Source organism: Littorina saxatilis, linkage group LG8, assembly GCF_037325665.1.
Source record: "Littorina saxatilis isolate snail1 linkage group LG8, US_GU_Lsax_2.0, whole genome shotgun sequence".
NCBI lineage: Eukaryota > Metazoa > Mollusca > Gastropoda > Littorinimorpha > Littorinidae > Littorina > Littorina saxatilis.
In genome coordinates, this window is record NC_090252.1 from 33,426,796 (window position 1) to 33,440,501 (window position 13,706).

Below are 13,706 nucleotides of genomic sequence, written 5' to 3' on the forward strand. Positions count from 1 at the left end.
GTGTGTGTGTGTGTGAGTGTGTGTGTCTTTTTCCTTTCTTTGTGTGATTGAGTTTGTTTTTTCTCCGTCAAAAGAAAAGCACCATTGGCATAAACACCATAAGCTTACTTGTGAATTTTGACATTGAGTATGTGTCTATTCACTCCAGGACAAGGATTTGTGCAAGTGTCTTACTGCCCAACTGGATAAGATGCAGCGCGCCTGGGTCTCAGTTCCTGAGAGAAATGCAGGAGAGCTGTCCGAGACAACGTAAGCTTCGCAGGTTAGATCAAAATAAATATTCCCGTTGACCCCTTTCTTATGCTTGGCGTTTGATTCAGTTCAGAAAATATTATTGATTACAAGAAGTCGTCCTCTCTGTGAGAATGTATGTGTGTGTGTGTGTGTGTGTGTGTGTGTGTCTGTGTGTCTGTGTGTCTGTGTGTGTGTGTGATATGGAATTGTGAGGGAATAGCCTTGCAGCCCACGTAATAATATTCAGTGTGCGTGCGCGTGTTTGAGTGACTTCATTGGTACGCATGCACTTGACGCCATCTTTTATGTGACGTAATTTACGACGCACGATGCTAGCTTTTAGAACAGCTTAGCACTGACGCTTCAAGCAGACGTGACTTTGTAGCAGACGACTAGCTGCTAATCTGTTAGTATCGATGTGCGGGAGTTGTTTGATAAAATGATAAGTTTCTTTAGGATAATAGTCGCTTACGGACATGCTTGTTTAACGACGGTTAGCGGAAAATAGAGTAGTATAAATTGAAGAAGAACCGGATTATTTGCCGGAAGTTAGTGATTCAGGGTCAGAGTTCACTGTAGCGCATGATTATGCGAAATAGTCCAAAGATTTGAGGTCTATATAATGTTTTGGATTTCAAGTGCGCGGCACTCTTTGTTAATCGGGAGTCACCTAATCTTAACTTCAAACTCTTTGTTAATCGGGAGTCACCTAACCTTAACTTCAGACTCTTTTGTTAATCGGGAGTCAGTAATTGTAACCAGACTTTTTGTTAATCGGAAGTCTTACTTAATCAAATTCTTTGTTAAACGGAAGCCGGCCTTCATTACTAACCGTAAGGATTTAATTGTTTAGATCTGTTGTTTAATCATTCTTTGTGAACTAGGAACCTTGCAGTCTACACTAAATAGCTCCTTGTCAATCGGGAGTTCTGTTATAACGCTTGTATAAATTCCTTGCCAATCGGGAATCTGATAGTATCTCATGCACTAAATAGCTCCTTGTCAATCGGGAGTTTTGTTATAACGTTTGTATAAATTCCTTGTCAATCGGGAATCTGATAGTGATAGTATCTCATGCACTAAATAGCTCCTTGTTAATCGGGAGTTCTGTTATAAAGACTTTAAGTCTGAATAAGTTCCTTGTCAATCGGGAACCTGATAATCACCCCCCTTGTTTAAATGACAGTCAGCGACAGTACTGAGACACGACAGAAATAGTTGTGAAGTGACGAGTCTGCGTGAAAGTGACGATGTTTTGATTTCATGCACTTGTAGAATAAAAATGATGTTTTAAACTGTACAACCACGGTGTGGGCTACATTCGTTGCAAGAGAGAGGCCGTTGGCCGTGTGATAGCTGAAAACTAGAGTCTACTGCATCGGGGATAAGAGAGGGAAACGGGAAATATTCTTACACTCAAAACAAAACACAACGCGAGGTCAAACAACATCACGAGTAATAAGAAACATCCCGCACAATCCCCTGGCAGCCCCCGGTTTTAATCAAATCTGCCACATTAAATGGTGACCGTGCACCAGGATTTTAACAAGTTAATAGATCTAGTGAAGTAAATTTAACGGTAGCCCAGACCGTGGTTGAGAAAGTGAAAAAAATAAAAAAATAAAAAATAAAAAAAGAGAAAGAAAAGAGAGGAAACGCCTCCAACTGTGTTTGTTTTCGAAGGACGTCGAAAAACAAGGTAAGAAAGAAACATTTTTTCATTGTATTTGCTAGATCTACATTGTTGCTATACGTGTGTACGATGATTTGAAGCGGGATTGTTGCTATTTTGTATTCATGACGTAGGTTCAGACAGGATTTGAAATGTGTTGGCTTACTATGAAATAAGTTCTGTTACATTCCTATTTATGAAGTTGATATAGTTCATGTTAGTGGAAGTTCGGCGAAGGTTTCGCAAAGATTGAATTGTTTTGGACAAAAGAAAGATGGGTATTTTGTCAAGACTAGGGCAAGTCGTGAGCGCTCTCTCACCAAGTTTTCTTACGGCTAAGGGTTCGATGGCAAGGAGAGAAGAAAGAGAAATAGAAATGGAAGACAGTTACCTTCGGGGAGGTCAGACTAGGTGGTCAGAAACACCACGAAGATATAGGTATCCATCACAATATCCAGAGAATGAACAGAAAGACGAAACGTACATGTCTTTTGACTCGGGGTACGATGTTGAGCGCGAACAGGCCGAGAACGGTCATGCGCATGCTTATGCAGGTCGGGGTCAAGGGTCAGCCAATCATAGGGTAGATGAGGGAACACGTCGCCCAGGTCTATTCATAGAGAGGGAAAAACCCTACCAACATGCCAGCAGGAAATCGATTCAGGCCGATAAGTACGATGGTACCTCGCTCGATTTGAATGACTACCTAGAACATTTCGATGGGGTGTCGACTTGGAATGAGTGGACAGAAGAAGAAAAGGGGATTCAATTGTCGTTGAGTCTGAGAGGGGCTGCTCAGCAGGTGTTGGGGTATTTGCAACAGGAAGAAAAGAGAGATTTCGTTGCGTTGACCAGCGCGCTGGCAAAGAGGTTCAGTCCTAAAGAGAGAGTGATGTCGTACAGGTGCGAGTTTCGCAACAGAAGACGTAGAAAGCAGGAAACAGTTGAGGAGTATGGGTTTGCACTCTGTCGCTTGGCTACCAGGGCTTATAGGGACATGGAAACTGGGGCAAGGGAACTCATACTGATAGAACAGTTTATTGGTGGATTGTCGGAAGAGGCTCTCAGAGAGAGGGTGCAGTTCGGACACCCCAGTACCCTAGACGAAGCAGTGTCGCTAGCCGGGGAATACGTAGCTTTCAAGAATAACGGGTTTCCCGAAAAGACGTTGAAAAAGCCCGAGGACGCTGGGTCAGCGATCCGATACGTAGGAGGAGGGGATGGAAAGAAAGAGGAAAACGCAAACGAAGAAGACATGAGTAGAAAAGTGGACATGTTAGAAAAGAAAATAGAGGAGTTGTCGAGAGGCAGGGCACGGAAGCCCGAGACGGGTAGCTGTTTTGTTTGCGGTGATCCCCAACATTTCGCTCGTCAGTGTCCTAGAAAGAAGGAAAGACAAGGGGGATGGGTACAGCCAAGGGGGAACGCTCAGTCAGCGCCGTTAAACTAGATGGGGTTGCGTTCGAGGCCAAGAACACAGCCCACCGTGAAGACGCAAAGGCCAATCAAGGTAGTAAAGAACAACCACCCGTGAGAGTAAGCATAGCTGCAGGCGCCTGTTGGCTAATACCGGTCGAAGTGGGCATGCAAAAGATAGAGATGTTGGTCGATACAGGGGCAGGCATGACTATTCTCTCGGCGGAAGTTTTCGAAGCAATGGGAGATAGGAGACCCAAGCTTAACCCAGTTAGCAATCGTTTGAGCATGGCAAACGGCGATCCTTTGGGAGTTCAGGGAAAAGGCCGATTCTCTATGAGCATCGATGGGCAAAAGTTCAGGACCCAGATGGTAGTGGGAGAGATCAAAGGGGCTCAGGGCATACTGGGGATGGATTTTCTGAAAAAGAATGCTACCTCTCTTGATTTTGGTAAGGGTACCTTGCATATTCACGGCCGGGCGGTGCAGATGATCAGTGAAGCGAGTCAGACGTGCGCTAGGGTTAAGGTCACGGAATCAGTGAACATACCCCCCAATAGCGAAAGGTTGGTCAGGGCCATGGTAACGGGAGATTGGACAGGAAAACGGGAGGGACTCATAGAACCCCTACGTCAGGCTAACAAGCACCCGGGTATGGAGGTGCCTAGGGCGATGGTATCTGTCGGGAGCGAGGGAATTTACGTTCCGATTTCGAACTTTTCTGAACATGAGATGCATCTAGAAGGGGGAATGATCGTAGCCTCCATCCAAGCAGTAGAGCAGGTGGAAAACAGGGAAATTGAGAAAAAGAGTCACGATAGTCGGGGAGAGAAAGATAGCGTGGGGCTATCAGCGCCATTGACAGACATGATGGGAAAGGTAGACAGGGGAGTGAGCGCCCCAACCAAAGAAAAGTTACTGGGTTTGGTGAGTGAGTTTCGAGAAGTCTTTTACGAGACCACAGGGCAGTTAGGACGGTCCGGAAGGACCAAGCACGAAATCAATGTGGAAGGAAACAGACCAGTCAAAATCCCCCCTCGTAGACCCCCCATAGCGCAGAGAGAGGTGATCGAGGAAGAGGTGAGAAAAATGTGTGAAGCGGACGTGGTAGAGCCAAGTGAAAGCCCTTGGGCTGCCCCCGTGGTTCTAGTGAAGAAGAAAGACGGTAGCGTACGTTTCTGTGTTGATTTCAGAAAGCTCAATGCGTTGACAAAGAAGGACGCTTATCCTCTGCCTAGAATAGACGAGTCACTCGATCTCTTGGCGGGTAGCAAGTGGTTTTCTACCTTAGATATGGCACAGGGCTATTTCCAAGTTGAAATGAAGGATAGTGACAAGGAAAAGACAGCTTTCAGTACGCATGTGGGTCATTACCAGTTCAAGGTGTTGCCTTTTGGCTTGTGCAACAGTTGTTCGACCTTTCAGAGACTCATGGAGTTGACGCTCCAAGGAGTGGGTTTCGACAGGGTGTTGGTGTACGTGGATGACATAGTGGTTATGGGAAAGAGCGAGGAAGACCACCTAGAAAATCTGAGGAGGGTATTTCAGAGATTCCAGGGGGCAAACTTGAGGTTGAAGGCCGCTAAGTGTCAGTTGTATCAAAAGGAAGTGTCCTTTCTCGGGCATGTGATCTCTGAAGAAGGGATAAAGTGTGACGAAGCAAAGATAGAGGCAGTCAGAGATTGGCCTACTCCCACTACGGTGACGGAGGTTAGAAGTTTCTTGGGGCTAGCCTCGTATTACAGGAAGTTCATTAGAGACTTTGCCGACAAGGCTGTGCCTCTCACGAGTTTGACCAAAAAGCGAGCTATCTTTGTATGGGGTGACGACTGCCAGAGGGCATTCGAGCAGCTTAAGGAAGCATTGATCATGGCCCCAGTGTTGGCTTATCCTCGTAGAGAGGGAACGTTTGTGTTAGACACCGACGCATCGGGATGGTCAGTGGGGGCAGTGCTTAGCCAGGTACAGGATGGGGAAGAGAAGGTGATTGCCTATGCTAGCAAAACTCTATGTCCCAGTAGGCGTAGGTACTGCGTCACGTATCGCGAGCTATACGCAGTGGTCACGTTCGTGAAACACTTTCGCCATTACTTGGCAGGGAGGAAATTCCTCGTACGAACTGACCACAGTTCATTACGGTGGCTTAGGAATTTTAAGAACCCAGAGGGTATGGTCGCCAGGTGGATAGCTACGCTAGACTCATATGATTTTGACATGGAATATCGCAAAGGCACCCTACATGGCAATTCAGACGCAATGTCACGCAAGCCTTATCGTGCATGCAAAAGAGACAACTGTTCAGAGTGTGTAGGCGAGAGCACGCATGTGCGCGTAGTGAACAAAGATGCAAAGGAGAGAGAAGGCGGGTCAAACGCCGCAACCCCCGCCGAGGTTGTTCAAAGAACAGGCATAGACGGAAATCAGGTTACTCAGAGTAAATCTGCCCAGCATGAAGCAAGGGACGTAACTGGGGTATTCGTCGCAGAAAAAGGACGTGAGGAATCGCCTCCCGTTAAACACCAAATGGTTACTCGCTCTCAACATAAAACAGGGGAAGGAAAGGAAAAGCGGGATGGTCAGGGAAGCTCTCAGAGTAAATCTGCTTCGTGGGACGAGGATGAGTTTGTTTTGGCACCTAGCGAGTTTTGCCTTCCACCTGGGTACTTTGTGGGCACAAGGGAATCTCTAGAGGAGAGTCTAGGAGAAGGTTCGTGTCCACAGGGTGACGTTTCTGTCCACTCGGAAGGGGAAGCAGGAACGGGGGTAGCTACGGGTACTATCGGGTCGCCAGAGGGGTCCCGAACCCATAGTGAGGTACCCGGCACACATGATCTCGTGAGAGAGATTGAGTCCGGGGAGGGCGCCTACTCCGCTGCGGCGGACGGGGCAGCCGAGAGAAGTGAGTCAGATCATTTGGAATGTTTAGAGGGGCTACGAAGCGATTGGTCCGATAGTTGGACAACGGAGGAGATAAGACAGTGGCAAACAGAAGACCCGGTGACGCGGGTGGTCATCGAGTTGATCAATAGCGGAGTTGAAAGGCCACGCGGGAATGAGGCATCTCAGTATAGTCAGGCGGTCAAGTCGTTGTTGAACTTGTGGGATAACTTGAGGGTGATAGAGGGAATACTTTACCGACGGACTGCGGCCGTGGGTACTGGTGAACCTCGCACGGTGCTAGTAGCACCTTCAGCAGTGCGTTACCGCATTATGAGAATGACGCATGACGTTAGATCGTCTAGTCATTTTGGACGTGACAAAACGTTGTCTAGAGTCAAACAAGTGGCCTATTGGCCAGGGATGAATAGTGATGTGGCGAGATGGTGTGCGGAATGCATCCCTTGCGCGAGAAAGAAACCTGGTCCTGGGAGGGGGAAAGAACCATTACAACCTGTAAACGTGGGATCCCCTATGGACAAAATAGCCATTGATATTGTATACAGGCCCTTTGCCGATGAGCAATCACGGTAACGAGTATATCATGGTAGTGACAGACTACTTTACCAAGTGGGTGGAGGCCTACCCCCTAGAGAATCATACGGCCCAGACAGTGGCCGATAAGCTGGTCACAGAGTTCATAAGCCGGTTCGGCGTACCTAACTCTATCCATACAGACCAGGGGAGGGAATTTAAAAGTGTGCTGTTTGGATGCATGTGTGACTTACTGGACATTAACAAGACAAGGACTACGCCTTACCGACCGCAAATCGACGGACTCGTAGAAAGGTTTAACCAGACGTTACAGCAGCTGTTAGCCATCTTGGTTAATGAGCAACGGAGTGACTGGGACGATCACATACCTTTCGTTCTTATGGCCTATAGGGCTTCCCAGCAGCAGTCCACTAAGTGTTCCCCTAACCTGCTAATGTTTGGGCGTGAGGTCACTCTTCCTATCGGGATGGTCGTGGGTCCGGCCCCGGGGGAAACGAAGAGGGATTGCCCTAGCCAATATGTGGAGTGGTTACGGGAAGGGTTGGAGCGGGCTTTTGAGTTCGTTCGAGAGAACGTGAAGAGTAGCGCCAGTAGGCAGAAAAAGTCCTATGACAGGAACTGTAAAAGAAGGAACTATGAAGTAGGGTCCCTGGTGTGGAGGTGGTACCCCCCCAAGGCCAATCAGAAGTTAGGCACCGGGTGGACGGGTCCCTACCAGGTTATGGCGGTGAAGGGTTACAGTTCCGTGCTCTTGCAGTATAAAGAGGGGTGTCCCTCTGTGTGGGTGCATAAGGATGACCTTAAACAGTACAGAGGAGTAGAGAAGGCCTAGGGATTAAGGGGTAAGGGGGTGGATTTCATGATAACATAATAACCTGCTAACCCGCTAACCGGCCAACTGGTTGAAAGAAGAAGAAGATGCCTGCTAACCACCCCGCTGTCTAGCTACAAAGAACATTAGTCGCATAACGTCATTGGCTCCCGGTGGATGGGTAATGCGACACCCTCCCCTGCAAAACCGGTGTCACAGCAAGTCCGTAACCTTCTGTGGGTCATCAATGCCGCCGTCATCACTCACCTCTAACCTTCTGTGGGTCAGCAATGCAGCCATCATCACTCACCTCTAACCTTCTGTGGGTCATCAACGCAACCATCATCACTCACCTCTAACCTTCTGTGGGTCATCAATGCCGCCATCATCACTCACCTCTAACCTTCTGTGGGTCATCAATGCCGCCATCATCACTCACCTCTAACCATTCTGTGGGTCATCAACGCCGCCATCATCACTCACCTCTAACCTTCTGTGGGTCAGCAATGCCGCCATCATCACTCACCTCTAACCTTCTGTGGGTCAGCAATGCAGCCATCATCACTCACCTCTAACCTTCTGTGGGTCAGCAATGCAGCCATCATCACTCACCTCTAACCTTCTGTGGGTCAGCAATGCCGCCATCATCACTCACCTCTAACCTTCTGTGGGTCAGCAATGTCGCCATCATCACTCACCTCTAACCTTCTGTGGGTCAGCAATGCAGCCATCATCACTCACCTCTAACCTTCTGTGGGTCAGCAATGCAGCCATCATCACTCACCTCTAACCTTCTGTGGGTCAGCAATGCCGCCATCATCACTCACCTCTAACCTTCTGTGGGTCAGCAATGCCGCTATCATCACTCACCTCTAACCGTCTGTGGGTCAGCAATGCCGCCATCATCACTCACCTCTAACCTTCTGTGGGTCATCAATGCCGCCGTCATCACACACCTCTAACCTTCTGTGGGTCGTCGACGTCGCCATGTATTCGGCGAACTGAGAAGTTATGACATTTACGAGTTTCGATACTCTTGACCGGCCAGCACGGACAATAATGCATTTAGCTTTAGTGCTGGTCAGGTTAGATAGCTTGTGGTTGAAGTCAGTTCAACCAAAGAGACAATAATGATCGCATGGATAATGATAAGTTTGCCCGAGGACATTTCGAGGGCACTGGTAAGAAATATTTAGTATGTATTCGAGATGATCTCTTGCAATTTTATTCAATTAATTGTTGTTAACAAAATGACATTGAATTTGAGTGGTGGGGATTGTGAGGGAATAGCCTTACAGCCCACGTAATAATATTCAGTGTGCGTGCGCGTGTTTGAGTGACTTCATTGGTACGCATGCACTTGACGCCATCTTTTATGTGACGTAATTTACGACGCACGATGCTAGCTTTTAGAACAGCTTAGCACTGACGCTTCAAGCAGACGTGACTTTGTAGCAGACGACCAGCTGCTAGTCTGTTAGTATCGATGTGCGGGAGTTGTTTGATAGAATGATAAGTTTCTTTAGGATAATAGTCGCTTACGGACATGGTTGTTTAACGACGGTTAGCGGAAAATAGAGTAGTATAAATTGAGGAAGAACCGGATTATTTGCCGGAAGTAAGTGATTCTGGGTCAGAGTTCACTGTAGCGCATGATTATGCGAAATAGTCCAAAGATTTGAGGTCTATATAATGTTTTGGATTTCAAGTGCGCGGCACTCTTTGTTAATCGGGAGTCACCTAATCTTAACTTCAAACTCTTTGTTAATCGGGAGTCACCTAATCTTAACTTCAAACTCTTTGTTAATCGGGAGTCAGTAATTGTAACCAGACTTTTTGTTAATCGGAAGTCTTACTTAATCAAATTCTTTGTTAAACGGAAGCCGGCCTTCATTACTAACCGTAAGGATTTAATTGTTTAGATCTGTTGTTTAATCATTCTTTGTGAACTAGGAACCTTGCAGTCTACACTAAATAGCTCCTTGTCAATCGGGAGTTCTGTTATAACGCTTGTATAAATTCCTTGCCAATCGGGAATCTGATAGTATCTCATGCACTAAATAGCTCCTTGTCAATCGGGAGTTTTGTTATAACGTTTGTATAAATTCCTTGTCAATCGGGAATCTGATAGTGATAGTATCTCATGCACTAAATAGCTCCTTGTTAATCGGGAGTTCTGTTATAAAGACTTTAAGTCTGAATAAGTTCCTTGTCAATCGGGAACCTGATAATCACCCCCCTTGTTTAAATGACAGTCAGCGACAGTACTGAGACACGACAGAAATAGTTGTGAAGTGACGAGTCTGCGTGAAAGTGACGATGTTTTGATTTCATGCACTTGTAGAATAAAAATGATGTTTTAAACTGTACAACCACGGTGTGGGCTACATTCGTTGCAAGAGAGAGGCCGTTGGCCGTGTGATAGCTGAAAACTAGAGTCTACTGCATCGGGGATAAGAGAGGGAAACGGGAAATATTCTTACACTCAAAACAAAACACAACGCGAGGTCAAACAACATCACGAGTAAATAAGAAACATCCCGCACAATCCCCTGGCAGCCCCCGGTTTTAATCAAATCTGCCACAGAATAATGAATTAAAACCAACAAAACTCGATTGCTTTCATGTTTCAGAAGGTGAGCGGTAGGAGGACTTGAGAGTATCAATTGCTTCACAAACAGACTTACCGAAGGCTACGACGTCAGGACAAAGAATAGAAGCGTTATCTCAACGTTGCGGATGCGAACAGAGAAATGACAGAATCAAGACAATCCTACGGAAGTTTACTGGGAAGTGAACAAGAAACATTCCTGCCTTTGGTCATCATGACTGTTTCGAGTGTGAAATTCGGAACGCTGTACAAATAAAATAAAACAATGAGCAACTGAAAACAAAGCGTACGTTTCTGTAATGCTTCGAGAATGAGTCGTTGGTGTTCGGAAGCTTTACATTTGTTTTTTAATCTATATTACTGTATTGTTGTTGTGCCCGCTATAACTGCGTTGATGACGATATTCTGTCACAACCACTGCCTTTACTTGCCAGATAAGTTACACGACAAATGTGATTAGCATTTCAATTGTATTTTACTGATGAATTTGACAATTACGCATATGTATTGCTAATGTACAGCTTGACGGCATTGACCTTTGCTTTATTTGCGCACGTTTTGCCGCCAGCATGGGTTGAAAAGTCCATAGATGTGCTGTTTTTTGTCATTATTATTACATTCACAGTAAAAATGACAAAACAAAGCATATTTATAGACTTTCAACAACCATCTATGGGCTAACAAGACTGTGCAGGTAGAGTACATGAATAGAGCCGTCATGCTACCAGAATCAGTGGTATTGTTATATTAACTGTTACTTATTGGCATTTTGCTGGCAATGGTAATGGCAGAAATATGGCATTTTGCCGGGCCACAACTGGCCCGGTAATTTCAGCAGGTAAAGGGCCAATAACGGGAAATATATTTTGTGAAAATGCGGGGTTTTATATGGACCTAAAAACCGGCAAAATGCTGGATAAATGCTGGCTAAATGCTGGCAAAATGCTGGTTTTTTGATGGCAAGCCATCAATAAGCCATCAAATAAATGATGGGTTTTTGCTGGCAAAATTCTGGCAAAATGATGGCAAAATGCTGGCAAGCCATCAAAAAGCCATCAAATAAATGATGGGTTTTTGCTGGCAAATTGCTGGCAAAATGCTGGCAAAATGCTGGCAAGCCATCAAAAAGCCAGCAAATAAATGATGGGTTTTTGCTGGCAAAATGCTGGCTTGCCAGTGATGGCCCATCAATTTGCCAATGTGCATACGGGTAATATGCCAGCATTGGGCCATCAATGGGCCTTTGATGGCAGTAGTTCTGGCAACTGGCATTGCCATCAAAAAGCCATCAATGGCCCAGTTCTGGCATGTTTATTGGGCAAGGTACGGACGTTTTGTTTTGTGCATGATGGTGCTGAGTTGAAGGATTGATTTGCAGAATTTTGGAGTCTTGTGTTCACTCCCTTTTGATATGGTGTTTTTTGGTATCCTGATAAGGGTGACATTCAGTATGTAACTTTGAGAGTATGTTTTCAAATTTTGAATTATTCATAATGTTTGATACATGTGTTAGTTTAATGTTGACAGGATGGTCAATGTTGAGGGTTTCCAATGATAGATGTTGTGATATCGTTGGTCGTGTTTTTCGAATTTAAGTCCTCTGACAGTCCTAGTTTGATTCTGTTTTTGGGGCAATTGTAAGTAAGTTTGCAAGGTTCAAATCTATGTTCCAAGTGTGTTCATAGTCATGTTTTTGAACAACTGTAAGTTTGAAAGGTTCAAATCTATGTTCCAAGTGCGTTCATAGTCATGTTTTTGAACAACTGTAAGTTTTTTAAAGTTCATATCTATGTTCCAAGTGTGTTCATAGTCATGTTTTGAATAACTAAGTTTGAAGGGTTCATATCTATGTTCCAAGTGCGTTCATAGTCATGTTTTTGAACAACTGTAAGTTTTTTAAAGTTCATATCTATGTTCCAAGTGCGTTCATTGTCGTGTTTTGAACAACTGTTAAGTAAGTTTGAAAGTTTCGAATCTATGTTCCAAGTGCGTTCATAGCTACGTTTTGAAGGCGAGTTAGAATGTGTAGCGTGGTGGTCCCAAGGAGCGGGATCACTGCTAAAGGCGAGTTAGAATGTGTAGTGTGGTGGTCCCAAGGAGCGGGATCACTGCTAAAGGCGAGTTAGAATGTGTCCCCAAGGAGCGGGATCACTGCTTAAAGGCGAAGTTCCTGAGGAATTTTTCTGCGAGTACGAAGTTTTGATTTATGACGCGCAAACTGACACTTCGGTCGGAATTTTTCTCGTGGAGACGAGAAAAGCATGCGATACGAGAAAAGCATGCCTATCGCATGCGAGACCGTCGATTTGCAAGCCAAGCGGGTGGGGATTTAGTCTCGGCAAAGAAACTACAATACAGTGTTTGGTCTCGGTGAGACTGAAAGAGAGACAGAGAGCACGAGAGAGAGCGACAGGGACACACAGTGTCAGTGATTCAAGGTGGTGGCTTGGTGGCCAAAGGGATCTGGGTTCGATTCCCGGCATGAGCGTTTTTTTTCTTTTTTTTTTTTTTTAATTCTTGTTTACTATTGTTTATTATGAACGTTTTAATGTTTTATTTTACTCTAATAATTTTTTTCATTGTGTAAAATAAATTATAATTTTTGAGTCACTTGAGAAAAAGTGACTCTATGTAATCGGTCAGTGTTAGTCTGTCCGGCCGGCCGTCCGGCCGGCCGTCCGTAGACACCACCTTAACGTTGGACTTTTCTCGGAAACTATCAAAGCGATCCGGCTCATATTTTGTTTAGTCGTGACCTCCAATGACCTCTACACTTTAACGATGGTTTCGTTGACCTTTGACCTTTTTCAAGGTCACAGGTCAGCGTCAAAGGAAAAATTAGACATTTTATATCTTTGACAAAGTTCATCGGATGTGATTGAAACTTTGTAGGATTATTCTTTACATCAAAGTATTTACATCTGTAGCCTTTTACGAACGTTATCAGAAAAACAAGGGAGATAACTAGCCTTTTCTGTTCGGCAACACACAACTTAACGTTGGGCTTTTCTCGGAAACTATAAAAGTGACCGGGCTCAAATTTTATGTGAACGTGACTCCCAGTGACCTCTACACTTTGACGTCTGCTTTGGTGACCTTTGACCTTTTTCAAGGTCACAGGTATGTCTTGAAGGAAAAAAAATTGAAATATCATATCTCTGAAACTATTCATCGGATTTGATTCAAACTTTATAGGATTATTCTTTACATCAAATTATTTACATCTGTATTGTGTTGTGAATAGCAATTTCTTCCTGTCCATCTGATGCCTCATATAATATTCAGAACTGCGAAAGTGACTCGATCGAGCGTTTGCTCTTCTTGTTTTTTTTTTAATCCACGTGCACAAGACAAAAACTTTCATACTGTGGGAGCGAGCCAGTCTGAAGAGTACTCGGGTCCAGCGCCAGCGTTTTTTTTATTGAATATTTGTACCAGTTTCAAGTTGTCTGATTCAAACTAGATGTTGAATGACACAGAAATAAAACGATTTCTTCGTGAACTTCAATTTTGTTTGAGTAAGATATCAG

The 13,706-nt window shown here is 45.0% G+C and overlaps 2 long non-coding RNA genes across 3 annotated transcripts in view; one reads left to right on the plus strand and one right to left on the minus strand.

The window, feature by feature from the left end:
* The window catches only part of LOC138972275 (uncharacterized), a 168,674-nt gene extending 157,181 nt beyond the window's left edge, over window positions 1-11,493 (plus strand). For both annotated transcript variants that reach the window (XR_011457525.1, XR_011457526.1), the window contains exons 3-4: window positions 149-262; window positions 10,199-11,493. This is a non-coding gene — a long non-coding RNA (uncharacterized lncRNA). The remainder of the gene's footprint in view (window positions 1-148; window positions 263-10,198) is intronic.
* LOC138973354 (uncharacterized) lies at window positions 8,842-10,150 on the minus strand. Its single transcript, XR_011457981.1, has 2 exons — window positions 9,345-10,150; window positions 8,842-9,305 (listed from the first exon to the last, which is right to left on the minus strand). It is a non-coding gene; the product is annotated as an uncharacterized lncRNA (long non-coding RNA).
* Window positions 11,494-13,706: the final 2,213 nt, after the last annotated feature.